Raw genomic sequence first — 13,900 nt, 5'->3', positions numbered from 1 at the left:
TGGGACAGCGCGGGCGCGCCAGCCTTCTGTAGTCGGACCTGAATTTTTTTCATTTTTTTGTGATTTTCTCTTTTCTTCTTGCTTCCTCTACTTACTAATGTACAACAAACTTGGGTTGCCTCTCAAGAAGCATTTCTTTTACGTCGCTAGCTCGACGTAGAATCTTGAGATCATATGGACAATAAAACGGCACTAACCACCTCGCGGTTTTCCATGTCACAATAATAATGCTTCAACCGTTGACCATTTACCTTGAATGCTTGGCCTGGATTATTCTCAAAAAATTTCACCGCTCCATGTGGAACACAGTTTTGATTATGAAGGGCCCTGACCATCTTGACTTCAACTTTCCAGGAAAAAGACGGAGACGAGAGTTGAATAAAAGAACTTGTTTCCCTGGCACAAATTTCTTGAGCACTAGACCCCTATTGTGCCACCTCTTGACTTTCTCCTTATACATCTTGTTATTCTCATAAGCTTGAAGTCGAAACTCGTCAAGTTCATTCAACTAAAACATCCTCTTCTTTCCAGCTGCATCCAAGTCCAGATTCAATTTCTTCAAAGCCCAATAAGCTTTGTGCTCGAGCTCCACAAGCAAATGACACCCCTTACCATACACCAACTGAAACAGCGACATTCCCAATGGAGTCTTATATGCTGTTCTATATGCTCAAAAGCTTCGTCAAGCTTCAAAGACCAATCCTTCCTTGATGGACATACCACTTTCTCCAAAATGCGCTTGATCTCTCTGTTAGATACCTCAGCTTGACCATTTGTCTGAGGATGATAAGCCGTAACGATGCGATGATTCACATTATACCTTTTCATCATAGAAGTGAATTTGTGATTGCAAAAATGTGACCCCTTATCATTGATTATGACTCTTGGAGTTCCAAACTTTGTGAATATCTGCTTGTGAAGAAAATTAAGCACCACTTCCGCATCGTTCGTTGGAAACTCCTTAATTTCAACCCATTTTGACACATAATCAACCGCCAACAAGATATACTGATTGTTACAAGACGAGGCAAATGGACCCATGAAGTCAATTCCCCAAATATCGAAGACTTCAACCTCATGAAGCACATTAAGAGGCATCTCATCCTTTTTAGACATATTACCCACATGTTGACATCGATCACATTTCAAAATGAACTTATGAGCATCTTTAAACAATGTTGGCCAAAAGAAACCTTCTTGAAGAACACGAGCTACTGTCTTTTCTCCACCATAATGTCCTCCATAAGCCGTTGATTGGAAATCTCGTAAGATCCCCCCGTTTCGCTATAAGGAATACATCTCCTGATGATTTGGTCAGCTCCTTGGCGAAAAAGAAATGGCTCAACCCACATATACCACTTCACCTCATGAAGAAACTTCTTCCTTTGAGCTTAAGATAAGTCGGGAGGCATGATATTACTCACAAGATAGTTCACAATGTCTGCAAACCACGGTTCTTCTTCTTGTACTCCAAATAGCTGCTCATCGGGAAAAGACTCATTTATCAATGTCTTATCTAATAAAGTAGCATTAGGATTCTCTAAACGCGAGAGATGATCAGCAACTTGATTTTCAGTTCCTTTTCTGTCCTTGATCTCTAGTTCAAATTCTTGGAGCAAAAGAACCCATCGAATCAATCTAGGCTTCGAGTCCTTCTTTGAGACGAGATATCGAATGGCGGCGTGATCAGTGAAAACTGTCACCTTAGTCCAAAGTAGATAAGATCAAAATTTCTCAACAACGTAGACAATAACCAAAAGTTTTTTCTCCGTAGTAGTGTAATTCAGTTGAGCAGCATTAGAGTCTTATTAGCATAGTAGACTACATGAAATATATTATTCTTTCTCTACCCAAGAACTGCTCCAACTGTAGAGTCACTTGCATCACACATCATCTCAAAAGCCTCATTCCAGTCAAGTGCAGTTATGACAGGTTCCGTGATTAAACTCTTCTTTAATGTCTCAAAATTTGTAAGGCACTCGTCATCAAATTTAAAAGGAACATCTTTCTCTAACAGACTACACAAAGGCTTTGAAATTTTCAAGAAGTCCTTGATGAAACGCCTGTAGAAACCCGCATGACCAAGAAAACTGCGAATTCCCTTAATAGAAATTGGTGTAGGAAGATTCTCAATGATCCCCACCTTGGCCTTGTCCACCTTTAGGCCTTTATTAGAAACCTTGTGCCCGAGAATAATGCCCTGATGCACCATAAAATGACATTTCTCCCAATTGAGAACTAGATCCGTCTCAACACACCTCTTGAGAATGTGTCCCAGATTCTGCAAGCATTCATCAAAAGAATCACCAAAGACTGAGAAGTCGTCCATGAACACCTCCACAGTTTGTCCAGTCATGTCAGAAAAGATGGCCATCATACATCTCTGAAATGTGGCCGGTGCACCACACAGACCAAAAGAAACTCGTCTGAAAACGAAAGTACCAAATAGACAAGTGAAGGTAGTTTTCTCATGATCTTCCGGAGCGATATAAATATGATTGTAACCCGAATAGCCATCCAGAAGACATAATACTCATGACCAGCCAACCTGTCAAGCATCTGATCAATGAAGGGCAATGGAAAATGGTCCTTCCTAGTGGCTTTGTTTAGCTTCCGATAGTCCATGCAGACTCTCCACCCCGTGACTGTCCTGGTAGGGATAAGCTCATTCTTTTCATTTGCTACCACAGTAATTCCACCTTCCTTTGGCACACATTGAACCGAGCTTACCCATGAACTGTCAAAGATTGGATAAATTATCCATGCATTTAGCCACCTCAGAATTTCCTTCTTCACTACTTCCTTTATGATAAGATTAAGTATTCTTTGCTGCTCGATTGTAGGCTTGCTACCTTCCTCTAGTAGAATTTTATGCATACAGTAAGAAGGGTTGATGTTATTCCTAGTGAACTAACAATGAGATTTACAGAAGGGGGGTTGAATGTAAATCTCAAAACTTTTTCAAGTTTTGAGCAGTTTCAAAGGCTGTGTGTTTAAGATAAACAAGTGTGTGAATTGCTTTAAGCTAATACAGACAGATATATATTCAAGCACAAAAGTACAGAACACAACATACCTTAAAAACTTTTCTGGTGGATTTGTTGTTCCACCAGAGATGGTATTTCAGAAAATCTGTGATTCAAGAAGTTGATCACAGGTGCATCCTAGTACAAACTAGATAATTTTTCTCAAGATTTTTCTAAACAGCTCTGGAAAAATTCTATTCTAATTACTAGCTGCTACTTGGTTTTTATAACACCAAGTTTACAAGTGAAGACAAAGATAAAAAGTACAATAATAAAATAAGTTCTCCACTTGTTTCTTCTCCATTTTACTCCAGTGCATTGTTGACTATTGCCTCTTTATACTAGAGTAGAACGGCTGCTTTTTCTGATGTTCCTGAAATAGGCTACCACATCTCAGTTGTCTCTGTCAACCCATGTGCCTCTGTTTGTAGGTACAACTACCACTTGTCAACTGCTATTCAACAGAACATCCGTTGAAGCCTTCATCGGTTGATGGCTTTATCCGTTGATGTGTTAGCAGTTGAAGCTCTATCTGTTGATGCACTCATCCGTTGAAGGATGTTATCCGTTGAAGCTTTAGAGACATCCGTTGAAGCTTCGTTTCTCATCCGTTGAAGGTCTTTAAGTTATCCGTTGACACCATTTCATTTATACAAAATTACAAGGCATGAAATATTTACAATTAGCCTTCCTATCTGCATATCCTTTAGTAGTCAACATGACTTATAATTTCCCTCAACATTTAAGAATTATATCTCAAATTCAGAGACTGAAATGTGCTACAACACTAGACTTATTTCTAAGTAAAGCTACACCATCAACAGATAGCCAAAGTGGTCTTATCCGTTGAGGCTACAAACACTAGATTTCTACTTAAGTGTTTTGTTAAACATATCATCAAACTAATGCACATATATTCCTAACAATCTCCCCCTATTTATGTCTATAAGAATTGTAGACATAAATTCAAGGTTAACTTGATGATAATAAAACACTTAACAAATATATGAACTGAAACTAAGTAGAAATTTAAAAGTGCTGCAAAAGTATATGTACTAGAAGGTAATTGAAGATTTACAGTATTTCCAAGGGTGCTCCACTAGCCTGAGCAAATCATCTTTTTCTTCTTTGATCCCTGGTTTTCTTTCCTAGCCCTTTGTCATTTTCCTTAATTTGGAGTTGGAGTTGTCTGAACAATTCAGCTTCATCTTCATCACTGATATCCAACTTAGATTGCATTTCTTTGAGAGTTTCATTGCTGGCAATCTTGAGTTGGTCTTCAAGTCTGAAAAATCTTCTGACTCCTTTATCATCTCTGAATTCCATCAACCAATGAGGTGATTTGTGAATTATAGTTCCCCTTTCTTGAATGAGTAAGGTTCTGGGCAAAGCATTGGGCTCCCTCCAAGTTTTCCTTATGTTGGCAATCTTGTTGAGAATTTCAGTCTTGGCAGTCCTGGTAAAGCCAGAATCTTTTTGTATGGCTGAAAAGACTATGATCAAGGTAGAGTAGCCTTCATTCAGAATCCTGTAGAGAGGCCATGTTCTTTCCCCAGCTCCTTTGTATCTGAACACCAATCTCTCTGGTAGCTGTCTGTAAGCAGCAATTCCCCTTACATCCTCCAGCTCATCCAGATAGAGTTCAATGTATGAAATTTCTTTTATGTCACAGATGTGAACATAATCATCTTTAAAAATGGGTGGCTTAGGGTTAGGTTTATGTTTTTGAGTGAATTTCTTAGAGTTTAGGGGAGGTGTAGATTTGGATTTTCTTTTCTGTTTCTTTGGTAGTGGAAGAGTGGTTAAAAAGGTAGGCAAATTGATGGTGTCCCAATCAATAGGTTCCTCTTTTGGGATGATTGGTTCACCATGGATGTTTATAGTGGGATCAGCAACAAAGGGTTCAGGTATGGAAGGTAGAGATTTAGTTTCTTCAGTGTTGCCTTCACTCCTTCTATGTGCCTTGGCCTTTCTTCTGTTTCCCTTCTGCCATTCCTCTTTTTCCTCCATGCTTTCACCAAATATACTCCCAAAAACCTCATCTAAGTTTGCAATCTTGTCTTCACCCCTGACTTCAATTCCTTTCTCATTTTCAACTAGACTTGACTTTAGCTTTTGTTCAAGCTTTGCTTGTGCTCTTTTGTCAGCCTTGAGTTTTTCAGCTTCTTTCTTTAACCTTTTGGTTTCTTCCCTCTTGGCTATTGAGAATTTGGGATGTCCTTGCATCACACATATGCTCTTTCCCTCTCTAAAGATAATAGCCATGTTTCTCCTTACTGCCTCATCCATGGTCTCCTTGTGTTTTATGATGCTAGTACCCAAAACTTTGTCTTCATCAGGCTTTGGAAGAGGAAAGTCCACTTCTTTCATCTGAGCAAAGTCTAGAGGGTTCTTTGTGGAGTCCTTGCTGGATCTGGTGTTGGGCTTGAGAACCATAGATTTTAGATTCTTGAAAGAAGTCTCTCCAACCTTATTTCTCCTTTCTGGCTTGTGCTCCATATTGATTGGTTCAACCTTTATGCTATGTTTCACAGATATTGATTTATCTTGTGTTGAGCCAAACAGCTGTTGCATCCTTTCATCAATTCTCCTCCTTTGCTCTTTCACTTGAATTTCAGCTGCTGCTAGCTGGATTAAATCAATTCCATCAGGCTTTCCTTTGATTTGAATGATTGGAGAAGTAGTGATGGCAGGAACTAGCACTTTAGATATTTGGATTTTTGTAGATGGCTCTCCTTCCCCTTCCCTTTTACTCTCCCCCTTTTTGTTATCATCAAGGAGAGGGGTCAAGCCCTGTGCTTTGGCCAGCTGCATAAGTAGATTTGTTTGAGATTGTTGGTTGTGAAGAATGGTGGCCACAGAATCTTCAATAACTTGAACCCTGTCTTCCAATTTGGCCAGCCTCTTTTCAGTATGTGATTCCTTTTTCAATCTCAACAAAATGTCCTGCATTGTACCAAAGGGCATGACTGAATCCAATTTTTCAGAATTGTAGGATTTCAAGTCAGCAATATCCTTTTTGAGTTCATCCACACTCAGATTCTGTCTTACTTGCTGCAACTTCATGAGATGCAGTGAGTCCAAGTGAGCTGTAAGGATAGCCTTTGTACCAGCATGAGAAGTTTTCTGAATGGCCTGTTTGATAGTACTGATTTGTTTGACTAAGGAGACATTGAATTGCCCTGTTGTAGACTCCTTTGTGAAGGCCCATTTAGGTAGATTTGAAATGAACATCTGTTGACAGAACAATTTGACTTTCAACGGATAGGGAATATCCGTTGATGGAATAATCTATGTTAAAAATCAAATTTGTTCTTGCAGCTAATACATTTCAGGCTTCAATTCAAATTGCAATAAGGACATGAATTTTAAGAGTAATTAAGCATACCTAGCTCACTTACCAATCTTGTGAATGTTGATTCATCAAGTGGCTTGGTAAATATGTCTGCAATTTGTTGTTCACTTGGAACAAAATGAAGTTCCACTGTACCTTTCATCACATGTTCCCTAATGAAGTGGTACTTGATATCAATGTGCTTGGTCCTTGAGTGCTGCACAGGATTCTCTGTTATGGCTATGGCACTTGTGTTGTCACAAAAAATAGGAATTCTATCAACATGTAGTCCATAATCAAGGAGTTGATTCCTCATCCATAACACTTGAGAGCAGCAACTTCCAGCAGCAATGTATTCAGCCTCAGCTGTAGAAGTAGAGACTGAATTTTGCTTTTTGCTAAACCATGATACAAGCTTGTTTCCCAGGAATTGGCAGGAGCCTGTTGTACTTTTCCTGTCTATTTTGCAACCTGCATAGTCTGCATCTGAGTAGCCAATTAGATCAAAACCAGACTCTCTAGGGTACCAAATTCCTAGATTTGGAGTCCCCTTGAGATATCTGAAAATTCTTTTAATAGCTACTAAGTGAGATTCTTTAGGGTCAGCTTGAAATCTAGCACAGAGACATGTAGAAAACATTATATCTGGTCTACTGGCAGTTAAATATAAAAGTGAACCAACCATGCCTCTATAACTTGTAATGTCCACAGACCTTTCAGTCTTATTTAATTCAAGTTTGGTGGCAGTGGCCATGGGAGTTTTTGCAGATGAACATTCTATTAAGTCAAACTTCTTTAAAAGATCATAAATATATTTAGTTTGACTAATGAAAATTTCATCACTAACTTGTTTAACTTGTAATCCAAGAAAATAGGTTAGTTCTCCCATCAGGCTCATTTCATAATTACTTTGCATTAGCTTAGCAAACTTTTTACAAAGCTTATCATCTGTAGATCCAAATATTATGTCATCTACATAAATTTGAACAAGTATACTAGAGCCATTAACATTCCTAAAGAAGAGAGTTTTATCAACAGTACCTCTAGTGAAGTGATTCTCCAAAAGGAATTTTGATAAGGTTTCATACCAGGCTCTAGGTGCTTGCTTCAGTCCATAGAGTGCTTTCAACAGATAATACACATAGTCTGGAAAATTTGAATCTTCAAACCCTGGAGGTTGACTTACATAAACTTCTTCCTCCAATTTCCCATTTAGAAATGCACTCTTGACATCCATTTGATAGACTTTGAAATTGGCATGGGCTGCATAGGCTAGAAAAATTCTGATGGCTTCAAGTCTTGCAACAGGAGCATATGTCTCATCAAAATCTATTCCCTCTTGTTGAGAATAGCCTTTAGCAACCAATCTGGCTTTATTCCTTATGACAATGCCATTTTCATCCATCTTGTTTCTGAATACCCATTTTGTGTCAATAGGACTCTTTTTCTTTGGTTTGGGTACCAGCTTCCAAACTTTGTTTCTCTCAAATTGGTTCAGCTCTTCCTGCATAGCTAATATCCAATCTGGATCCAATAAAGCTTCTTCCACTTTCTTAGGTTCCTCCTGAGATAGAAAACTACTATACAGACATTCATCTTGAGTAGCTTTTCTTGTTTGCACTTTAGATAATGCATCACCAATGATCAGTTCAAAGGGATGATTCTTGGTCCATTTCCTTTGAGGTGGAAGATATACTCTAGATGAGGTGGCCTCAGTATTGTCATGATGTGAGACAGAGTGTTGATTAGTTGAAACTCCCCCTGAGTTGTTGGTCCTTTGCAGGGAACTTGGAGTTCTATCAACTGATGATGTAAATCGATTATCCGTTGATGAACTATGATCAACGGATGCTTCATTTTGTACTTCAACGGATGATGCACTATGTCTTTCAACGGATACTGCATTGCCTCTATCAACGGATGCAGAATTTTGTGCATTATCCAAGGGCATGTTTTGAATCCCTTTTGAAGTGTCATCTCCATCAGTCTCCTCTTCACTATCATCACAATATATCTCAATATTGTCAAATTTGAGTCTCTCATGGTGTCCCTCATCTGTTAGTCCATCAATCTTTTTATCATCAAACACAACATGCACAGATTCCATAACAATGTTGGTTCTTAGATTGTAGACCCTATAAGATTTTCCAGCTGAGTAACCAACAAATATCCCTTCATCAGCCTTTGCATCAAACTTCCCTTTATGGTCGGATTGATTTCTCAGTATAAAGCATTTACATCCAAAGACATGAAGAAAGTTTAGAGTTGGTTTTCTTCTCTTGAACAACTGATAAGGAGTCATGCCTTTAGCTTGATTGATCAAAGAAATATTCTGAGTGTAGCAGGCATAATTAACAGCTTCAGCCCAGAAATATGTTGGTAACTTTGATTCTTCAAGCATTGTTCTAGTAGCCTCAATTAAAGATCTGTTCTTTCTTTCAACTACCCCATTTTGCTGAGGTGTTCTTGGAGCTGAGAACTCATGCATGATTCCATTTTCTTCACAGAACAGCCTCATTGTCAAATTCTTGAACTCAGTTCCATTGTCACTCCTGATATTCCTAACCTTCAAGTCAGGATGATTATTGACTTGCCTGATGTGATTGATAATGATTTCACTTGCTTCATCCTTTGATCCAAGAAAATAGACCCATGAAAACTTTGAGAAATCATCTACAATCACTAAACAATATCTTTTTCTTGCAATTGACAATACATTGACTGGTCCAAACAAATCCATATGTAGCAGCTGTAATGGTTCATCAATTGTTGTTTCAAGCTTCTTTTTGAATGATGCTTTCCTTTGTTTGCCTTTCTGACAAGCATCACACAAACCATCCCTTGAGAATTCAACAAGAGGAATTCCTCTAACTAAGTCCTTTTTGACTAGATCATTCATTGTCTTGAAATTCAAATGGGATAGCTTCTTGTGCCATAGCCAACTTTCAACTGGACTTGCTTTGCTGAAGAGACAAGTAATAGATTCTGCATCAGTAGAGTTGAAGTCAGCTAAGTACACATTTCCTTTTCTAACTCCAGTTAGAACCACTTTGTTGTCTTTCTTACTGGTGACAACACAGGCTTCAGAATTGAAGGAAATTGTATTCCCTCTATCACATAGTTGACTGATGCTCAGTAAGTTGTGCTTGAGACCATCAACTAATGCAACTTCATCAATGATGACATTCCTTGTTGAAATCAAGCCATATCCCATAGTAAACCCTTTGCTGTCATCTCCAAAGGTTATGCTAGGGCCAGCTCTCTCCTTAAACTCTGTGAGCAGGGAGAAATCTCCTGTCATGTGTCTTGAACAGCCACTGTCCAAGTACCATAGATTTCTTCTGTTTCCCTGCACACCATAAAATCAATCAAGTTGATTTTGGTACCCAAGTTTCCTTGGGTCCATTCATGTTAGCCTTTCTCCTAGACTTCATTCCTCCTGCATCTTTAGACTTAGGTAACTTTGAGTCACCCTTGATCTTAGATGTAGTTGGTTGAGGTGTAGGGTTAGTCACAGAATCATTTAGCACATTTGGAATTTGATAAGGCATGGATTGTGCAAACATGTTATTCCACATAGGCATATTGTATGGCATTTGAGGCATACTAAATGCAGCAAGATAAGGATTGTTAAAATATGGCATGTTTGCAAAATGTGCATAAGGATTCTGTTGAGACATAACAGGCATAGCATGCAGAGGTGATGCAGACATATTAGGCATGGAAGAGGGTACAGGTATGGGAGTTTTCTTAATAGATTTGCAATTAGCAGATAGATGATTAACACTATTACAATGCACACAGATTTTTCTAGGAGCATACTTATCAGGTGTGTAATTGTTATGTTTGTTAACCCCTACCTTCCCATTTCTATTAGATTTCCTTTTAGTTTCCTTTTTATCCTCAACCACTTTGAGCCTATTCTTTAACTGTTCTAAGGTCATGTGTCCTATATTCACCTTACTGAAATCTTTGGATGTGCTTGCTTCTTCTTTGACAAAGTTCTTGGAAGTTGAACCAAACTTTTTGTTGAGTTTCTTTAGATTTTCACTTTTAGAAACATCTGCCTGTTTTAATTGAGGAACCTTCAACGGATGCTCCTTTTCTTCCTTCAACGGATAATTTTCATCATCCGTTGATTCCACATCCGTTGACAGCCCATCAATTAATTCCATTTTCTTTTTGTTTTTATCCCAGGCAGTCTCACAAAATGATTCAATTCCTTGGACCTTGACAATTTGAGCACTAACATCCCTAGATGTCTTCCAGGCTTTAATCACCTCTTGCTCTCTCTCTAATTGATTAGAAAGTATTTCTACTTTTTTAACAGATTCAGCTAGTTCATTTTCAACAGATATACAATGTAGCTTAGTTTTCTCTAGGTCAATCAACTTATCTTCTAACACAGCATTTCTATTACTTAACAACAGATTGTTCTCTTTAATCCTACTATTTTCTTTAGCAAGAGATTTAAGAGACACACGCAAGTGATATAATTCAGTAGACATGTCATTAAAAGCATCATTGCACTCTTCTTTAGTAAGCTGTGTTAAATCAGTAGTGATTACCTGGTTGCTTGATGAACTAACTTCATTTTCCTCAGAATCAGCCATGAGAGCCAAGTTGACATATTCCACATCTTCATCCTCTTCTTCTCCATCAGCTGCCCAGTCTTTTTCTTGAGTAATGAAAGCCTTCTCCTTTTGCTTGAGCAGATCAAAATATTTCTTTTTGTAATCTACTTGGTCAAATTTCTTCTTTTCAGAAGTTGGCTTTCTGCACTCACTTACAAAGTGTCCACTTATACCACAATTGAAACACTTGAACTTGGATTTGTCTACCATGTTCTTATGAGGTTTAGTGGCTCTAGTGTTTTTCTTAAATTTCATCTTTGCAAATCTTCTGGACAGAAATGCAAGATGCTCATCAATACCATCAGAGTCATCTTGGCTGGAGTTGTCTTCATTCTCAGCAACTTGCTCCTTACCCTTGCTTGATTCTGATTTGCTTGTGCCATCTTTGGAGTTTAATGTTGATCTCACAGTTTCTTGTCTGCATTCTTTCTCATTTTCAGCTACCAAGGCAACTGAACCTCCTTTCTTTCTTCCCTTCTCCAATACCTCATCCTGTTCCAGCTCTAGTTCATAAGTCTTCAAGATTCCATATAATCTTTCAAGAGTGAAGTCCTTATAATCTTGAGAGTTTCTCAAGGAGACAGTCATGGGTTTCCATTCCTTTGGCAAGGATCTTAAAAATTTAAGATTTGAATCCTTCACCTGGTACACTCTACCATACAGCTTCAGTCCACTCAACAGCTTTTGGAATCTATTGAATGTGTCATTTAAAGATTCATTTTCTTCAAAATGAAAATACTCATACTGTTGAATGAGAAGCTGCATTTTGTTTTCTTTTACTTGTTCTGTACCTTCACACAGTAGCTGAACTGTGTCCCAAACCTCTTTGGCAGTTGTGCAATTTATCACATTATCAAACATATCCTTGTCAAGACCATTAAACAAAATGTTCATAGCCTTCTTATCCTTGTGGACTTCTTCTGTGTCTTCCATTGTCCATTCTGCTCTAGGTTTTGGAATGGATTGACCAACAACAATTGTGGCTGTAGCAACTGTGGCTACTTTGTGGGGAATGTGAGGACCATTCTCAATGCAGTTTACATAACCTTCATCTTGGGAGAGTAGATGAAGGTGCATTTTCACCTTCCAATGGTGATAACTGTCTTTGTCAAGAACTGGGATTTTTACTCCAATATCCTTCTTACTCATCTTTGTTAGTTTCCAAGAACTTTAAACTCTTTGTGTGTCAAGAGCCTGCTCTGATACCAATTGTTATTCCTAGTGAACTAACAATGAGATTTACAGAAGGGGGGTTGAATATAAATCTCAAAACTTTTTCAAGTTTTGAGCAGTTTCAAAGGCTGTGTGTTTAAGATAAACAAGTGTGTGAATTGCTTTAAGCTAATACAGACAGATATATATTCAAGCACAAAAGTACAGAACACAACAGACCTTAAAATCTTTTCTGGTGGATTTGTTGTTCCACCAGAGATGGTATTTCAGAAAATCTGTGATTCAAGAAGTTGATCACAGCTGCATCCTAGTACAAACTAGATAATTTTTCTCAAGATTTTTCTAAACAGCTCTGGAAAAATTCTATTCTAATTACTAGCTGCTACTTGGTTTTTATAACACCAAGTTTACAAGTGAAGACAAAGATAAAAAGTACAATAATAAAATAAGTTCTCCACTTGTTTCTTCTCCATTTTACTCCAGTGCATTGTTGACTATTGCCTCTTTATACTAGAGTAGAACGGCTGCTTTTTCTGATGTTCCTGAAATAGGCTACCACATCTCAGTTGTCTCTGTCAACCCATGTGCCTCTGTTTGTAGGTACAACTACCACTTGTCAACTGCTATTCAACAGAACATCCGTTGAAGCCTTCATCCGTTGATGGCTTTATCCGTTGATGTGTTAGCAGTTGAAGCTCTATCCGTTGATGCACTCATCCGTTGAAGGATGTTATCCGTTGAAGCTTTAGAGACATCCGTTGAAGCTTTGTTTCTCATCCGTTGAAGGTCTTTAAGTTATCCGTTGACACCATTTCATTTATACAAAATTACAAGGCATGAAATATTTACAATTGGCCTTCCTATCTGCATATCCTTTAGTAGTCAACATGACTTATAATTTCCCTCAACATTTAAGAATTATATCTCAAATTCAGAGACTGAAATGTGCTACAACACTAGACTTATTTCTAAGTAAAGCTACACCATCAACGGATAGCCAAAGTGGTCTTATCCGTTGAGGCTACAAACACTAGATTTCTACTTAAGTGTTTTGTTAAACATATCATCAAACTAATGCACATATATTCCTAACAGTTGATCCCCTTGATATCTGCTATAGTCCATCCAATTGCCGACTTAAACTCTCTTGGAAACCTCAAAAGCTTTTCCTCATCACTACCTGAAAGGTCAGATGCAATAATATTAGGCAGAGTAGATGCATCACCTAAAATGCATACCTCAAATGCTCAGGTAAAGGCTTAAGCTCAAGAGATGGAGCTTCCTCAATAGAAGGCTTGAGGCGTTTAAGAGCTGTGTTCAATTCATCCATTCCAAGAGATTTAAAAGGCATATCAATCTTCCTCTTACAGGGAGAAGCATTCAAATACTGCAATTGCTCTTCACCTTCATCATCTTCACTCTCTGAATTTCCCAATAAGGCTTTTTCTAAGGCATCAGACCTTAGCGATTGATCAAGTTCCAATGTGACCACCGAATCGACCAACTCCACTTTTAAGCACTCCTCATTATCAGTAGGAAATTTCATAGCATTGAACACATTAAAGGTAACATCCTGATCCAATACTCACATTGTAAGCTCACCCTTCTGCACATCGATCAAGGTTTGGCCAGTTGCCAAGAAAGGTCTTCCCAAGATTATGGGAATCTTCTTATCCTCCTCGAAATAAAGAATTACAAAATCTGCAGGGAAGATGAGTTTATCAACCTTGACC

This window comes from Apium graveolens, chromosome 11, assembly GCF_009905375.1.
Source record: "Apium graveolens cultivar Ventura chromosome 11, ASM990537v1, whole genome shotgun sequence".
In the NCBI taxonomy this organism is placed as follows: Eukaryota; Viridiplantae; Streptophyta; class Magnoliopsida; order Apiales; family Apiaceae; genus Apium; species Apium graveolens.
This window is presented reverse-complemented; position numbering follows the sequence as displayed.